This window comes from Schistocerca gregaria, chromosome 3, assembly GCF_023897955.1.
Source record: "Schistocerca gregaria isolate iqSchGreg1 chromosome 3, iqSchGreg1.2, whole genome shotgun sequence".
In the NCBI taxonomy this organism is placed as follows: domain Eukaryota; kingdom Metazoa; phylum Arthropoda; class Insecta; order Orthoptera; family Acrididae; genus Schistocerca; species Schistocerca gregaria.
Genome location: NC_064922.1, coordinates 851486995 through 851502552, shown reverse-complemented (window position 1 = coordinate 851502552; position 15558 = coordinate 851486995). Strand labels below are relative to the sequence as shown.

General features: G+C 45.2%; 1 protein-coding gene across 2 annotated transcripts in view; it reads right to left on the bottom strand.

Annotated features, from left to right (window-relative positions):
• LOC126354795 (protein slit-like) overlaps nt 1–15558 on the bottom strand; it is a 78705-nt gene that overhangs the window by 18979 nt on the left and 44168 nt on the right. Inside the window, exon 2 of one of the 2 annotated variants that reach the window (XM_050004708.1) lies at nt 8675–8744. The exons of the other annotated variant lie outside the window; for it this stretch is intronic. The gene's annotated coding sequence lies outside the window, so the exon portion shown is untranslated. The remainder of the gene's footprint in view (nt 1–8674; nt 8745–15558) is intronic. 2 annotated transcript variants of the gene reach the window in all.

The following is a 15558-nucleotide window of genomic DNA, read 5'->3' as shown; positions in this document are numbered from 1 at the left end:
GCAGTGACTCCCTGAGTGGATTTCAAGCACTCGACCAGTGTTTTTCTCGGGACCCTTTGGTGCTCGGTATTCAAGATGCTGTTTCTGCTCTCTCCGAGTGTGGTCGTTCAGCAACATTAGTGTGGATCCCGGCCCACATCAGCATTCCAGGGAACGAATGTGTCGAACGGTTGGCCAAGCAGGCCACCACTTCGCCACCCCTGGAGCTTGGTCACGTGGGAAGAGACCTCCGGTCAGCCCTACATCGCAAGATCCGCAATGTCTGGAGCTCTGAATGGTCTGTCGAACATGCCAAATAATCTCTGCATGGTAAACTCGTCCACGGCGGTATGGAAGTCATCCTTGAGGGGCAAGCATAGTGACTCAGTTGTTATCTGCCGTCTGCGAACTGGACATACACGGTTGACCCACAGCTATCTCCTTCGCCGTCAGATGTCGCTGTGATGCAGGGCTGACATTGGTCCACCTTCCGATGTGCTGCCCCCTTTTAGCCCCCTTGATGCAGTCCTTTAATTTACCAGCTGCACCTACTTTAATTCTCGGTGGCGATGCCTTTATAGCTGACTCAGTTTTACGTTTTATCCGTGCAGCTGGGTTTTTTCACTCGCTCTAGTGGGGGTGCTTTCTCATGATTTCTCAGGCTATACCCACTCCAGCGACTTTTAATTGTGACATGGATACCAAAATAGTGTCTTTTATGGTAACAAGTTGTGTTGATACCTCTGTCAATGCTTTCCAGCTGGAGGTTCTTCGTTTGTAGTTGAGTGGTTGACCTTTTACCTGATCCATCAACCACTGTAGTCTGTTTTACTCTAGTCAACTATTTGCTCTGCTCCTTTTAAGTGTCCTCTATTTTGTGTTATTGTGGTGTTCAATTTAGCTCTGTACCCGTTGGTGTTCCCTCCCTCTGAGTGCAGAGGTTACACTTTTACTGTATAGGCCTTTTTGAAGTATGTCTGTTTGGAACAAGGGATTGATGACCTCGATTTTTAGCCCCCATCAAACCCCAAAACCAACCAATCTCTGTAGGGTAACTACCCTTGAGGAGAAGTTAAGATGTTAAGTAATTTATTGCTTACTGATGGCTTGGGAATGGAGACAGGTATTAATTTTTTGATAAATTTTTCTTTTTTCTTTTTGATCTGCTTTTGCTTATGGTCATTAGAAAGGTGTTCTTTACTCAGAAGAATGGTTACTAACTGTGCTCCCCTGATTATCAAGGGATGCTCAATTGCTCAGAAAACAAGAAAAGTAAAATACGAGCCATATGTCTTTGTTGTTAGGTTGCTATGACTGTTGACTTAAGTCTGTGTATTCTACCCGTGCCATACACAAGCAACCCAGCAGGCCAAGTGAGCCCGTATGAAGGGAAAAAGTGCCAAGTGTACATCTCAGATCGGCTAGACTCACTGAAAACTCAACGATGACACCTTCTCCGTATAGCAAAGCGTCTTCTGCAAACAGCTGCAGACTGCTGGACAGCCTGTCCATCGGATCATTCACTTAGATAAAATGGGATTTGAGCCCACACGGTTCTTCTTCCTATCCCGTACTGTACTGCGTCAGGAAAGGGGTGAAGTGATAGTGTTGTCCATCCGAGTTTTGTTATAGCTTCCGTGGTTTTTTGACTGACATGTGGCCGTGCATTGTCGTGATAGTGGTACACAATTACCCTCCGCCACACACAGCATAGTGACTGCAGGGAGTACAGATGTAAATGTAGAGGCATATGTAAAGAATAGGAGCGGTCCTGTCGCACTTGCCTGAGGCACTCCTCACTCGTGCAACAGCAAACGCCCTTCTTTTGCCGATGTGCTCGAACACGACTCAGTCGAACTTGAAGTTTTTCAGTGTCGTCACATAAGCATCATAATTTATGGTGGTGCCACTTGCCATGATGTCCACAAGCAAGCGTCCTTTGGAATCGAAAAACACCGTAGCCATAACTTTAACAGCAGAAGGTATGGTTTTGAATTTTTTTTCTTGGGGGAATTTGCATGATGCCACTCCATTGATTGCCTCTTCGTCTCTGGTGAAAAGTGATGGAGCCATGGTTCATCACCTGTCACAATTCTTCCAACAAATTCATCTCCACCATTCTCGTACTGTTCCAAAAGTTCGCTGCATACCGTTTTTCTTGTTTATTTGTGAGCCACTGTCAACATCCTGGGAACCCACCTGGCACAAACCTTTTTAACGCCGACACTTTCGGTGTTCGCCAAACACGTCCTTCCCATATCCCACCGTTGCGTGACAATTCGTTTACTGTGATGCGTCTGTCAGCAGTCACCAATTCGTTAACTCTCTGCACATTGTCTGGAGTGTGTGCAGTACGAGGCCTGCCGCTGCGAGGACAATCCTCAATATTGCCGTGCCCGCTTTAATCACGTAACCTGCTTGCCCACCGACTAACTGTACTGCGATCGACAGCAGCATTTCCATACACCTTTTTCAATCTCTTGTGGGTGTTTCCCACTGTCTCGTTTTCACAACACAGCAATTCTATGACAGCACATTGCTTCTGACGAACGTCAAATGTAGCAGCCATCTTGAAGACATAAGCATCAGGACATTACACTCCTGGAAATTGAAATAAGAACACCGTGAATTCATTCTCCCAGGAAGGGGAAACTTTATTGACACATTCCTGGGGTCAGATACATCACATGATCACACTGACAGAACCACAGGCACATAGACAGAGGCAACAGAGCATGCACAATGTCGGCACTAGTACAGTGTATATCCACCTTTCGCAGCAATGCAGGCTGCTATTCTCCCATGGAGACGATCGTAGAGATGCTGGATGTAGTCCTGTGGAACGGCTTGCCATGCCATTTCCACCTGGCGCCTCAGTTGGACCAGCGTTCGTGCTGGACGTGCAGACCGTGTGAGACGACGCTTCATCCAGTCCCAAACATGCTCAATGGGGGACAGATCCGGAGATCTCGCTGGCCAGGGTAGTTGACTTACACCTTCTAGAGCACATTGGGTGGCACGGGATACATGCGGACGTGCATTGTCCTGTTGGAACAGCAAGTTCCCTTGCCGGTCTAGGAATGGTAGAACGATGGGTTCGATGACGGTTTGGATGTATCGTGCACTATTCAGTGTCCCCTCGACGATCACCAGAGGTGTACGGCCAGTGTAGGAGATCGCTCCCCACACCATGATGGCGGGTGTTGGCCCTGTGTGCCTCGGTCGTATGCAGTCCTGATTGTGGCGCTCACCTGCACGGCGCCAAACACGCATACGACCATCATTGGCACCAAGGCAGAAGCGACTCTCATCGCTGAAGACGACACGTCTCCATTCGTCTCTCCATTCACGCCTGTCGCGACACCACTGGAGGCGGGCTCCACGATGTTGGGGCGTGAGCGGAAGACGGCCTAACGGTGAGCGGGACCGTGGCCCAGCTTCGTGGAGACGGTTGCGAATGGTCCTCGCCGATACCCCAGGAGCAACAGTGTCCCTAATTTGCCGGGAAGTGGCGGTGCGGTCCCCTACGGCACTGCGTAGGATCCTACGGTCTTGGCGTGCATCCGTGCGTCGCTGCGGTCCGGTCCCAGGTCGACGGGCATGTGCACCTTCCGCCGACCACTGGAGACAACATCGATGTACTGTGGAGACCTCACGCCCCACGTGTTGAGCAATTCGGCGGTACGTCCACCCGGCCTCCCGCATGCCCACTATACGCCCTCGCTCAAAGTCCGTCAACTGCACATACGGTTCACGTCCACGCTGTCGCGGCATGCTACCAGTGTTAAAGACTGCGCTGGAGCTCCGTATGCCACGGCAAACTGGCTGACACTGACGGCGGCGGTGCACAAATGCTGCGCAGCTAGCGCCATTCGACGGCCAACACCGCGGTTCCTGGTGTGTCCGCTGTGCCGTGCGTGTGATCATTGCTTGTACAGCCCTCTCGCAATGTCCGGAGCAAGTATGGTGGGTCTGACACACCGGTGTCAATGTGTTCTTTTTTCGATTTCCAGGAGTGTATTTCGAGCAACAGTCCGGCGCAAGAAGCCGTTCTCCTTTTTATGGTGATTATTGATAAAGCTACAGCGTGCGGCAGCGTTCATAGTAGGATATTAAAAACACACCATCAGGCAGCAACTGTAATTTATTTATTACCTCTTATGTCAATTAATAGTTAAAGGTATGACGGCACCACTCACGGGAACAGGTTGAACTAAGTTTGAAAACACGCGGGAAGGATGTATCTACACACTGTAAAACTTTTTACACATGCAGAATGAAAACTGTTTTTTTTGCAAAACTAGTGTGCATTTCTTTTGGAGTGACCCTCGTAGAAGATGACCCAGACAAAATTTCTAGTTGGTGTGATGAATGGCACCTTGCTTGCTTAACACAGTCACATCGATTAAATATCTATGCATAACGTTGCCAACTGAAACAAAATGGAATGAGCGCATAAGGTCGGTGGTAGGGAAAGCGAATGCTTAATTTCGTTTCATTGGGAGGATTTTGGGAAAGTGGAGCTTACCTACAAAGATGACAGCGTAAAGAACGCTAGTGCGACCGATTCTTGAGTACTGCTCGAGTGTTTGGGATCCGCACCAGCTCGGATTAAAGGGAGACATCGAAGCAGTGCAGAGGAAGACTGCTAGAGATGTTACCAGTAGTTCCGATCGACAAGCGATTATTATGGAGGTGCTTCGTGAATTCAAATCGAAATCTGTGGAGGGAAATCGACGTTCTTTATGCGGGACACTATTGAGAAAAATCAGTGAACGGGCGTGTGAAGCTGACTGCAGAACGATTCTACTGCCGTCGGCGTACATTTCGCGTAAAGAACACGAAGAAAATGTTGGTGAAATTAGGGCTCGTACGGGGGTATACAGGGTGGTCCATTGATAGTGACCGGGCCAAATATCTCACTAAATAAGTACCAAACGAAAAAACTACAAACAACGGAACTCGGCTAGCTTGAAGGGGGAAACCAGATGGCGCTATGGTTGACCAGCTAGATGGCGCGTCCATAGGTCAAACGGATATCAACTGCGTTTTTTTTTTTTGTTTTTTTTTAAATAGGGACCCCCATTTTTATTACATATTCGTGTAGTACGTAAAGAAATATGAAATTTTTAGTTGGACCACTTTTTTCGCTTTGTGATAGATGGCGCTGTAATAGTCACAAACGCGTAAGTACGTGGTATCATGTAACATTCCGACAGTGCGGACGGTATTTGCTTCGTGATACATCACCCGTGTTAAAATGGACCGTTTACCAATTGCGGAAAAGGTCGACATCGTGTTGATGTATGGTTATTATGATCAAAATGCCCAACGGGTGTGTGCTATGTATGATTCTCGGTAGCCTGGACATCAACCAAGAGTCCGGTCCGTTCGCCGGATAGTTCAGTTATTTAAAAAAACAGGAAGTGTTCAGCCACATGTGAAACGTCAACCACGACCTGCAACAAATGATGGTGCCCAAGTAGGTGTTTTAGCTACTGTCGCAGCTAATCCGCATATCAGTAGCAGACAAACTGCGCAAGAATCGGGAATCTCCATAACGTCGGTGTTGATAATGCTACATCAACATCGATTGCACCCGTACCATATTCCTATGCACCAGGAATTGCATGGCGACGACTTTGAACGTCGTGTACAGTTCTGCCACTGGGAACAAGAGAAATTACGGGACGATGACAGATGTTTCGTACGCGTTCTATTCAGCGACGAAGCGTCATTCACCAACAGCGGTAAAAACGGCATAATATGCACTATTGGGCAACGGAAAATCCACGATGGCTGCGACAAGTGGAACATCAGCGACCTTGGCGGGTTAATGTATGGTGCGGCATTATGTGAGGAAGGATAATTGGCCCCCATTTTATCGATGGCAATCTAAATGGTGCAATGTATGCTGATTTCCTACGTAATGTTCTACCGAATTTACTACAAGATGTTTCACTGCATGACAGAATGGCGATGTACTTCCAACATGATGGATGTCCGGTACATAGCTCACGTGCGGTTGAAGCGGTATTGAATATCGTATTTCATGACAGGTGGATTGGTTGCCGAAGCACCATACCATGACCCGCACGTTCATCGGATCTGATGTCCCCAGATTTCTTTCTCCCCGTCAGCGCATTGTCAATGCATGTGCGAAAATTACGGAAGGCGAACTACTCGCTGTTGAGAGGAATGTCGTTACACGTCTTGCCAAAAGCATTGAGGTTGACGGACATCATTTTGAGCATTTATTGCATTAATGTGGTATTTACAGGTAATGACGCTGTAACAGCATGCGTTCTGAGAAAAGATAAGTTCACAAAGGTACGTGTATCACATTGGAACAACCGAAATAAAATGTTCAAACGTACCTACGTTCTGTATTTTAATTTAAAAAACTTAACTGTTGCCATATGTTTGTGACTATTACAGCGCCATCTATCACAAAGCGATAAAAGTAGTCCAACTAAAACATTCATATTTCTTTACGTACTACACGAATATGTAGTAAAAATGGGGGTTCCTGTTAAAAAAAAAAAAAACGCAGTTGATATCCGTTTGACCTATGGCAGCGCCATCTAGCGGGACAACCACAGCTCCACTGGTTTCCCCCTTCAAGCTAGACAAGTTTCGTTCTTTGTGGTTTTTTCGTTTGATGCTTCTTTAATGAGATATTTGGCCCGGTCACGATCAATGGACCACCCTGTGTAGACTGTTGTTTGTCCCTCGCAGTACTTGCGAGTGGGACAGGGAAGGAAATGTCTAGTGCGGGTACAAGGTACCCTCTGGCATGCACCATACGGTGGATTGTGGAGTGCGTAGATCTAGATGGAGATACAGAAGGGATTGCGCTGTGCTTGGTGCACAATAAGGCGATCCTCCTCTGGGGAGGCCAGAGGTGGTCGGCCAGAACCTTGGAGACGAGTATGACAGTCCCACACAGTTCAACATCGGGGCAATGTCGTTTCCGAGTGTCCAAAAATTCTAGATATTACACTATTCGACCAGCGGGCCAAATGGATACCTACAATGAAGTCTCTTTCAATCTCTCGTAGGTGCTGATGTTGCTGATTTACCCACTTACGCAGTATCTCCGTGTCCTTCCGTGATCAATCACCACCTGCTGCTTTGCACACGCCATATGTACTCTACCAGATCTGGTAATAACACTAATGGTAGCCGTCACACCTGTGACAGAGAATTGCAACTCTAATCATTTATGTACCTACCAATATTGTGTATGTGTACGAAGTTACATTAACATGTGACCATATCTACATCTACATCTGTGTCTACATCTGCATACATTCTCCGCAAGCGACCATACGATGAATGACGGACCCTGTACCTTTCCTGCTCCACACACAGACAGAGCGAGAGAAAAACGATAGTCTACATGCCTCCGCATCAGCTCATGTGGGAAGTCAATTCCTGAGCAGTATCATAAGACCTGAGACCAGTTCTAATGTAAATTACAACTAAATATTTAAACGGATATTCAGTGCCTCAAACTTCTCTCTCAGTATTTAGAAAGAAGCGAGTGTCGTTACTGTTCTAGTAAGTAATAAACAACACAATGCATTTTTAAATATTAGATTTTCTTTCTGTTGGATATTTCCTTTTCTCAGCATCTGCTAGTGGTAGACCAGTGAGGGCTTCTTGAGGTTGGGTAGCGAGATTTATATAGCTTCTGCTTTTGTGTATTTTAAAGAGGACTGAACGAAGATAGACGAGAGGGGTTATACAACTGTCTATCAACTAATCATGTTTACTCACTTTTACCAGTGGCTCCATAAAGTTGATTTTAGAGAAAATATATTATTTGATCCATAGAAGTACAGTTATCTTTCATTTCATCAAACGTACGTAATAAGCATCAGGACATTATTTCGAGCAACAGTCCGGTGCAAGAAGCTGTTCTCCTTTTTATGGTAATTATTGATAGAGCTAAAGCGTGCGGCAGCGTTCATAGTAGGATATTAAAAAACACACCATCAGGCAGCAACTGTAATTTATTTATTACCTCTTATGTCAATAGTTAAAGGTATGCCTTTTACTAATGTGTAAGTCATTGTCCATTGTGTGGATTACTTTTTGAATATGACTCCTGTCAAATGATGCCCCCTCTGCACAACACATCCATCTAGGCGGCGTTGGAAGCTTTCCATAACTCGGCGTAACGTATTTCCTGCGACATTGCCGACGGCAGTTCTGATGCGATCCTTCAACTCAAGAATGGTGGCTAGAATTTGCATGGATTTCTTCCGACAGACATTTCCCGGTAGAGTAATTTCCCGTTTTGGTGACATTTCCTGGGCGCTTCGCTCACCTGACCTTTCATGTGCAGACTTTTTCCTTTGGGGCTACCTGAAGCCACCATTCCTGAGTTCGAGGATCGCATCAGAACTGCCGTCGGCAATGTCCCAGAGAATACATTATCCTGAGTTATGGAAAGCTTCCAACGTCGCCTAGATAAATGTGTTGTGCAGAGGAGGCGTCATTTGACAGGGGTTATATTCAAAAAGTAATCCACGCAATGGACAATGGCTTACACGTTAGTAAACGGCATATCTTTAAATATTAATTGACATAAGAGGTAATAAATAAATTACAGTTGCTGCCTGATGGTGTGAACGCTGCCGCACCCTGAATTTTTTATAGTCAGGTTCATCTTAAGAAAAGGACGTACCGTATTTTCACACAACTAGTTCTGCGATCCAACGTGTTCCAGGTATGCACACACACGTCAGCACTGATGTCTGAAACGTGAACGACATTTATTAGTTGGTGTGGTACCAAAAGACAGAGGATATGGTGATAGGTACCAACCGGTAAACCCAGATACTCTAGAGAATCGATTCCTGTGTGTAGAACAGCTTCAAACGTCTAGTTAGTTTACAAATTGCCGGCCGCTGTGGCCGAGCGGTTCTAGGCGCTTCCGTCCGGAACCGCGCTGCTGCTACGGTCGCAGGTTCGATCCTGCGTCGGGCATGGATGTGTGGCCTCGTATCACTAGCAGTCGAGATGACAGCACGTTATCCGCATGGCTGTAACGGGTCGTTCAGCCACGTCTCGATCCCTGAGTCAACAGATGGGGACGTTTGCAAGACAACAACCATCTGCACGAACAGTTCGACGACGTTTGCAGCAGCATGGACTATCAGTTCGGAGACCATGGCTGCGGTTACCCTTGACGCTGCATCACAGACAGGAGCGCCTGCGATGGTGTACTCAACGACGAACCTGGGTGCACGAATTGCAAAACGTCATTTTTTTCGAATGAATCCAGGTTCTGTTTACAGCATCATGATAGTCTACTCCGTGTTTGGCGACATCGCGGTGAACGTACATTGGAAGCGTGTATTCGTCATCGCGATATTGGCGTATCACCTGGCGTGATGGTATGGGGTGCCATTGGTTACACGTCTCGGTCACCTCTTGTTCGCATTGACGGCACTTTGAACAATGGACGTTACATTTCAGATGTGTTACGACCCGTGGCTCTACCCTTCATTCTATCCCTGCGAAACCCTACATTTCAGCAGGATAATGCACGAGCGCATGTTGCAGGTCCTGTACGGGCCTTTCTGGATACAAAAAATGTTAGACTGCTGCCCCGGCCAGCACATTCTCCAGATCTCTCACAAGTAGAAAACGTCTGGTCAATGGTGGCCGAGCAACTGGCTCGTCACAACACGCCAGTCACCACTCTTGATGAACTGTGATAACGTGTTGAAGTTACATGGGCAGCTGTACCAGTACACGCCATGCAAGCTCTGTTTGACTCAATGCCCAGGCGTATCAAGGCCGTTATAACGGCCAGGGGTGGCTGTTCTGGGTACTGATTTCTCAGGATCTATGCATTCAAATTGCATGAAAATTTAATCACATGTCCGTTCTAGTATAATATATTTGTCCAATGAATACCCGTTTATCATCTGCATTTCTTCGTAGTGAAGCATTTTTAATGTCCAGTTGTGTAACTGGAAGCATTGGCCCCTCAGTTTGCCTTTATCGTGACTGACTCACCCAGGGTTAAGCCCCAAGCGACTGGAAAAAAGTACAGATGACTCCTGTAGATAAGGCATGTAAAGGCACGGGTCAGCATAAAGACGATCAATATCTTCAACATTGGTTTGCTACAGATTTCTTGAATATATCAAATCTTTTTGAGACAGAAAAGCACCTGTCCACCAATCAGCACGGGTTTAGAGAACATCGCCCTTGCGAATCTCAGCTTTCCCTTTTCTCACGTGATATACTGCGAACTATGGAGGAGGGGCAATAGGCTGATACCGCAGTCCTACATTTCCCCCCATGAACCATGGATCTTGCCATTAGTGTGGAGGCTTGCGTGCCTCAACGATACAGATAGCCGTACCGTAGGTGCAACCACAACGGAGGGGTATCTGTAGAGAGGTCAGACAAACGTGTGGTTCCCGAAGAGGGGCAGCAGCCTTTTCAGTAGTTGCAGGGGCAACAGTCTGGATGATTGACTGATCTGGACTTGTAACAATAACCAAAACGGCCTTGCTGTGCTGGTACTGCCAACGGCTGAAAGCAAGGGGAAACTACGGCCGTAATTTTTCCCGAGGGCAGGCAGCTTTACTGTATGGTTAAATGACGATGGCGTCCTCTTGGGTAAAATATTCCGGAGGTAAAATAGTCCCCCATTCGGATCTCCGGGAGGGGACTACTCAAGAGGATGTCACTATCCGGAGAAAGAAAACTGGCGTTCTACAGATCGGAGCGTGGAATGTCAGATCCCTTAATCAGGCAGGTAGGTTAGAAAATTTAAAAAGGGAAATGGATGGGTTAAAGTTAGATATAGTGGGAATTAGTGAAGTTCGGTGGCAGGAGGAACAAGACTTCGGGTCAGGTGACTATAGGGTTATAAACACAAAATCGAAGAGGGATAATGCGAGAGTAGGTTTACTAATGAATAGGAAAATAGGAATGCGGGTAAGTTACTACAAACAGCATAGTGAACGCATTATTGTGGCCAAGACAGACACGAAGCCCACGCCTACTACAGTAGTACAAGTTTATATGCCAACTAGCTCTGCAGAGGACGAAAAAATTGAAGAAATGTATGATGAGATAAAAGGAATTATTCAGGTAGTGAAGGGAGACGAAAATTTAATAGTGATGGGTGACTGGAATTAGAGAGTAGGAAAAGTGAGAGAAGGAAACATAGTAGGTGAATATGAATTTGGGGCTAAGAAATGAAAGAGGAAGCCATCTGGTAGAATTTTGCACACAGCATAACTTAATCATAGCTAACACTTGGTTCAAGAATCATATAAGAAGGATATATACATGGAAGAATCCTGGAGACACTAAAGGTATCAGATAGATTATACAATGGTAAGACATAGATTTAGGAACCAAGTCTTAAATTGTAGGACATTTCCAGGGGCAGATGTGGACTCTGACCACAATCTATTGGTTACGAACTGTAGGTTAAAACTGAAGAAACTGCAAAAAGGTGAGAATTTAAGGAGATGGGACCTCGATAAACTGAAAGAACCAGAGGTTGTACAGAGTTTCAGGGAAGGCATAAGGGAACAATTGACAGGAATGGGGGAAAGAAATACAGTAGAAGTCGAATGGTTAGCTCTGAGAGATGAATTAGTGAAGGCAGCAGAGGATCAAGTAGGTAAAAAGACGAGGGCTAGTAGAAATCCTTGGGTAACAGAAGAAATATTGAATTTAATTGATGAAAGGAGAAAATATAAAAATGCAGTAAATGAAGCAGGCAAAAAGGAATACAAGCGTCTCAAAAATGATATCGACAGGAAGTGCAAAATGGCTAAGCAGGTAGCAAAATGGCTAAGCAGGTATGGCTAGAGGATAAATGTAAGGATGTAGAGGCTTATCTCACTAGGGGTAAGATAGATACAGCATACAGGAAAATCAAAGAGACCTTTGGAGAAAAGAGAACCACTTGTACGAATATCAAGAGCTCAGATGGAAACCCAGTTCTAAGCAAAGAAGGGAAAGCAGAAAGGTGGAAGGTGTATATAGAGGGTCTATACAAGGGCGATGTACTTGAGGACAATATTATGGAAATGGAAGTTGATGTATACGAAGATGAAATGGGTGATACGATACTACGCCAAGAGTTTGACAGAGCACTGAAAGACCTGAGTCGAAACAAGGCCCCGGGAGTAGACAACATTCCATTAGAACTACTGACGGCCTTGGGAGAGCCATTCCTGACAAAACTCTACCATCTGGTGAGCAAGACGTACGAGACAGGCGAAGTACCCTCAGACTTCAAGAAGAATATAATAATTCCAATACCAAAGAAAGCAGGTGTTGACAGATGTGAAAATTAGCAAACAATCAGTTTAACAAGTCGCAGCTGCAAAATACTAAAGCGAATTATTTACAGACGAATGGAAAACCTGGTAGAAGCCGACCTCGGGGATGATCAGTTTGGATTCCGTAGAAATGTTGGAACACATGAGGCAATACTAATTTACAACTTATCTTAGAAGAAGCTTTTGACAATGTTGACTGGAATACTCTCTTTCAAATTCTAAATGTGGCAGGGGTAAAATACAGGGAGCAAAAGGCTATTTACAATTTGTACAGAAACCAGATGGCAATTGTAAGAGTCGAGGGGCATGAAAGGGAGGCAGTGGTTGGGAAGGGAGTGAGACAGGGTTGTAGTCTCTCCCCGATGGTATTCAATCTGTATACTGAGCAAGCAGTAAAGGAAATAAAAGAAAAATTTGGAGTAGGTATTGAAATCCATGGAGAAGAAATAAAAACTTTGAGGTTCGCCGATGACATTGTACTTATGGCAGAGACAGCAAAGGACTTGGAAGAGCAGTTGAACGGAATGGACAGTGTCTTGAAAGGAGGATATAAGATGAACATCAACAAAGGCAAAACAAGAATAATGAAATGTAGTCGGGTGATGCTGAGGGAATTAGATTTGGAAATGAGACACTTAAAGCAGTAAAGGAATTTTACTATTTGGGGAGCAAAATAGGTGGTGATGGTCGAAGTAGAGAGGATATAAAATGTAGACTGGCAGTGGCAAGGAAAGCGTTTCCGAAGAAGAGAAATTTGTTAACATCGAATATAGATTTAAATGTCAGGAAGTCGTTTCTGAAAGTATTTGTGTGGAGTGTAGCCATGTATGGAAGTGAAACATAGACAATAAATAGTTTGGACAAGAAGAGAATAGAAGCTTTCGGAATGTGATGCTACAGACGAATGTTGAAGATTAGGTGGGTAGATCACATAACTAATGAGGAGGTATTGAGTAGGATTGGGGAGAAGAGGAGTTTGTGGCACAACTTGAGTAGAAGAAGGGATCGGTTGGTAGGACATGTTCTGAGGCATCAAGGGATCACCAATTTAGCATTGGAGGGCAGCGCGGACGGTAAAAATCGTAGAGGGAGACCAAGAGATGAATACACTAAACAGATTCAGAAGGATGTAGGTTGCAGTAGGTACTTGGAGATGAAGGAGCTTGCACAGGATAAATTAACATGGAGAGCTGCATCAAACCAGTCTCAGGACTGAAGACCACAACAACAACAACAAACATTTCTGGAAAGCATTTGACTCAGCGCCCCACTGCAGGCTGTTAACAAAGAACCGAGCATACTGTTTAGGTCCCAGATGTGAGAGTAACTCGAATACTTTTTAAATAATAGAACAAAGTACGTCGTTCTCGACGGTGAGTATTCATCAGAGATAAGGGTATCGACAGGAATGCACCAGCGAGGTGTAACAGGCCCGCTGTTGTTCTTTATATACATAATATGGTTGGGAGCAGGATACAGGGGCTGCTGGAGTGGAAGGCTGAGCTACAAATAGAGGATAGAATATAAATTTTAATTTATTGCGCAAGAAAAGTCATGCAAGTTACTGGTAACAACATATTGACAAATGACTTGTTCAATTTAAATGTACATCAGCTGATTTAACAGGAATCATAATGTTATCTAACCCCAAACAATCTGCAAATATGAGATTTAAACCTTTACCAAAATTTTAATGCTTGTAAAATGTTATTACGAAACAGAAAATTACCAAACTGGTCACTGCATTTAAGCCTTACATAACCTAATGGGCACAATGGCTTACAGGAAATAATATCACAGACGTATAGCAATATCTACCCACTACAGCACTGTCTTACGTGACCTTGTGTGCCACAATGATTCACAGAACCAACTCATATAGTTAAATGGTAAATATTACCCACAATGACGCTAGCGTTATAATCTTACGTAGCACACCGATTTACTAGGACAATGCAATTAATGTAAAGTACAGTCCGATCCAGAATAACGAGTGCCTTACCACTGATTAAACTACTCAGAATCAGTAATGAACTGTTTTACAAGGCAAACACATTCAGTTCAGACAAGTGAACAAGACAGTGCCTCCATTTGAATTTTACCACAGAAATCCATCAATAGTTGTAGGCCAACAGGTAAACAGTGGTGTCACAGTAGACTTAAACTTTACTTGACTAGCGTGATAATTTGGGAGTCCCTTAACTGATATAAGTTCAGTAACGAACTGAAATGCAATTTAAAGGCACTCAAGTAAGGATATTGTAAAACATTTCATCAACAATTTAAGCAAACACGCCAACATAGGCACTCCAGTTCATGCGTAAATCAAGCAGGGCACAAGCCAGTATTTCGACATGCGACGTGAGAACGCTCACTGCTCAGCAGTGCAAGCCAGAATACGATAGAAAGAAGTCTCGCTGTAACTCCACCGGATGAAGATGCACCAAACCAATAGCTCACCTTTAACAATATTAACCAAATGCCGCTAATAAGGTAATGGCCAGAATAACACCAGCCCGCAGCCACGGCGTGAGGAAGGTTGAACTCAAACAGAACGAACGACAGCGAGTCACTGCAGCACCTCCAGTTCCAACGCTCGGCCGGTCCCAACGCAACTGCCACACTCACACCACTTGCCGACGCGACTTCCGCGGTCTTCCGGCGTCGCTACGTCTAGGCCCGCTCGTCTCTCTCTGCCCGAGACTCCCTATCGGCTTCCCGCACGGAATCCCATAGGGCGCACCAACCCGCACACAGCAAAGCGAATCGAAAGAGATAGAACACACTACACCGGAACAATCAAATCGCAGGAGCACACGGCACAATAGACTAACGATTCCGCAGACAATGTTGGACAGTAATCTGCGGTTGTTTGGTGTTGAAGCTGTGATGTACAGGAAGGTGTCGTCCGTGAGTGACTGTAAGGCGAAGCAAGGCTTAGACAGAATTTCTAGTTGGTGTGATGAATGGCAGCTTGCTCTAAATGCAGAAAAATGTAAGTTGACACGGATGTGAAGGAACAATCCTGTAACAGTCGAATACACCATTAGTAACGTGCTGCTTGAAACAGTCGCTTCGATTAAATGGCTAAACGTAACATTGCGAAATGAGCACGTCAGTTGGTAGTTGTGGTAAGCGAATGCTGGACTTTTTTTCATTCGGAGAATTTTGGGAATGTGTAGCTCATCCATAAAGAGACGGCCTATAGGGCGCGAGTGGGACCCATTCTTGAGTACTGCTCGAATGT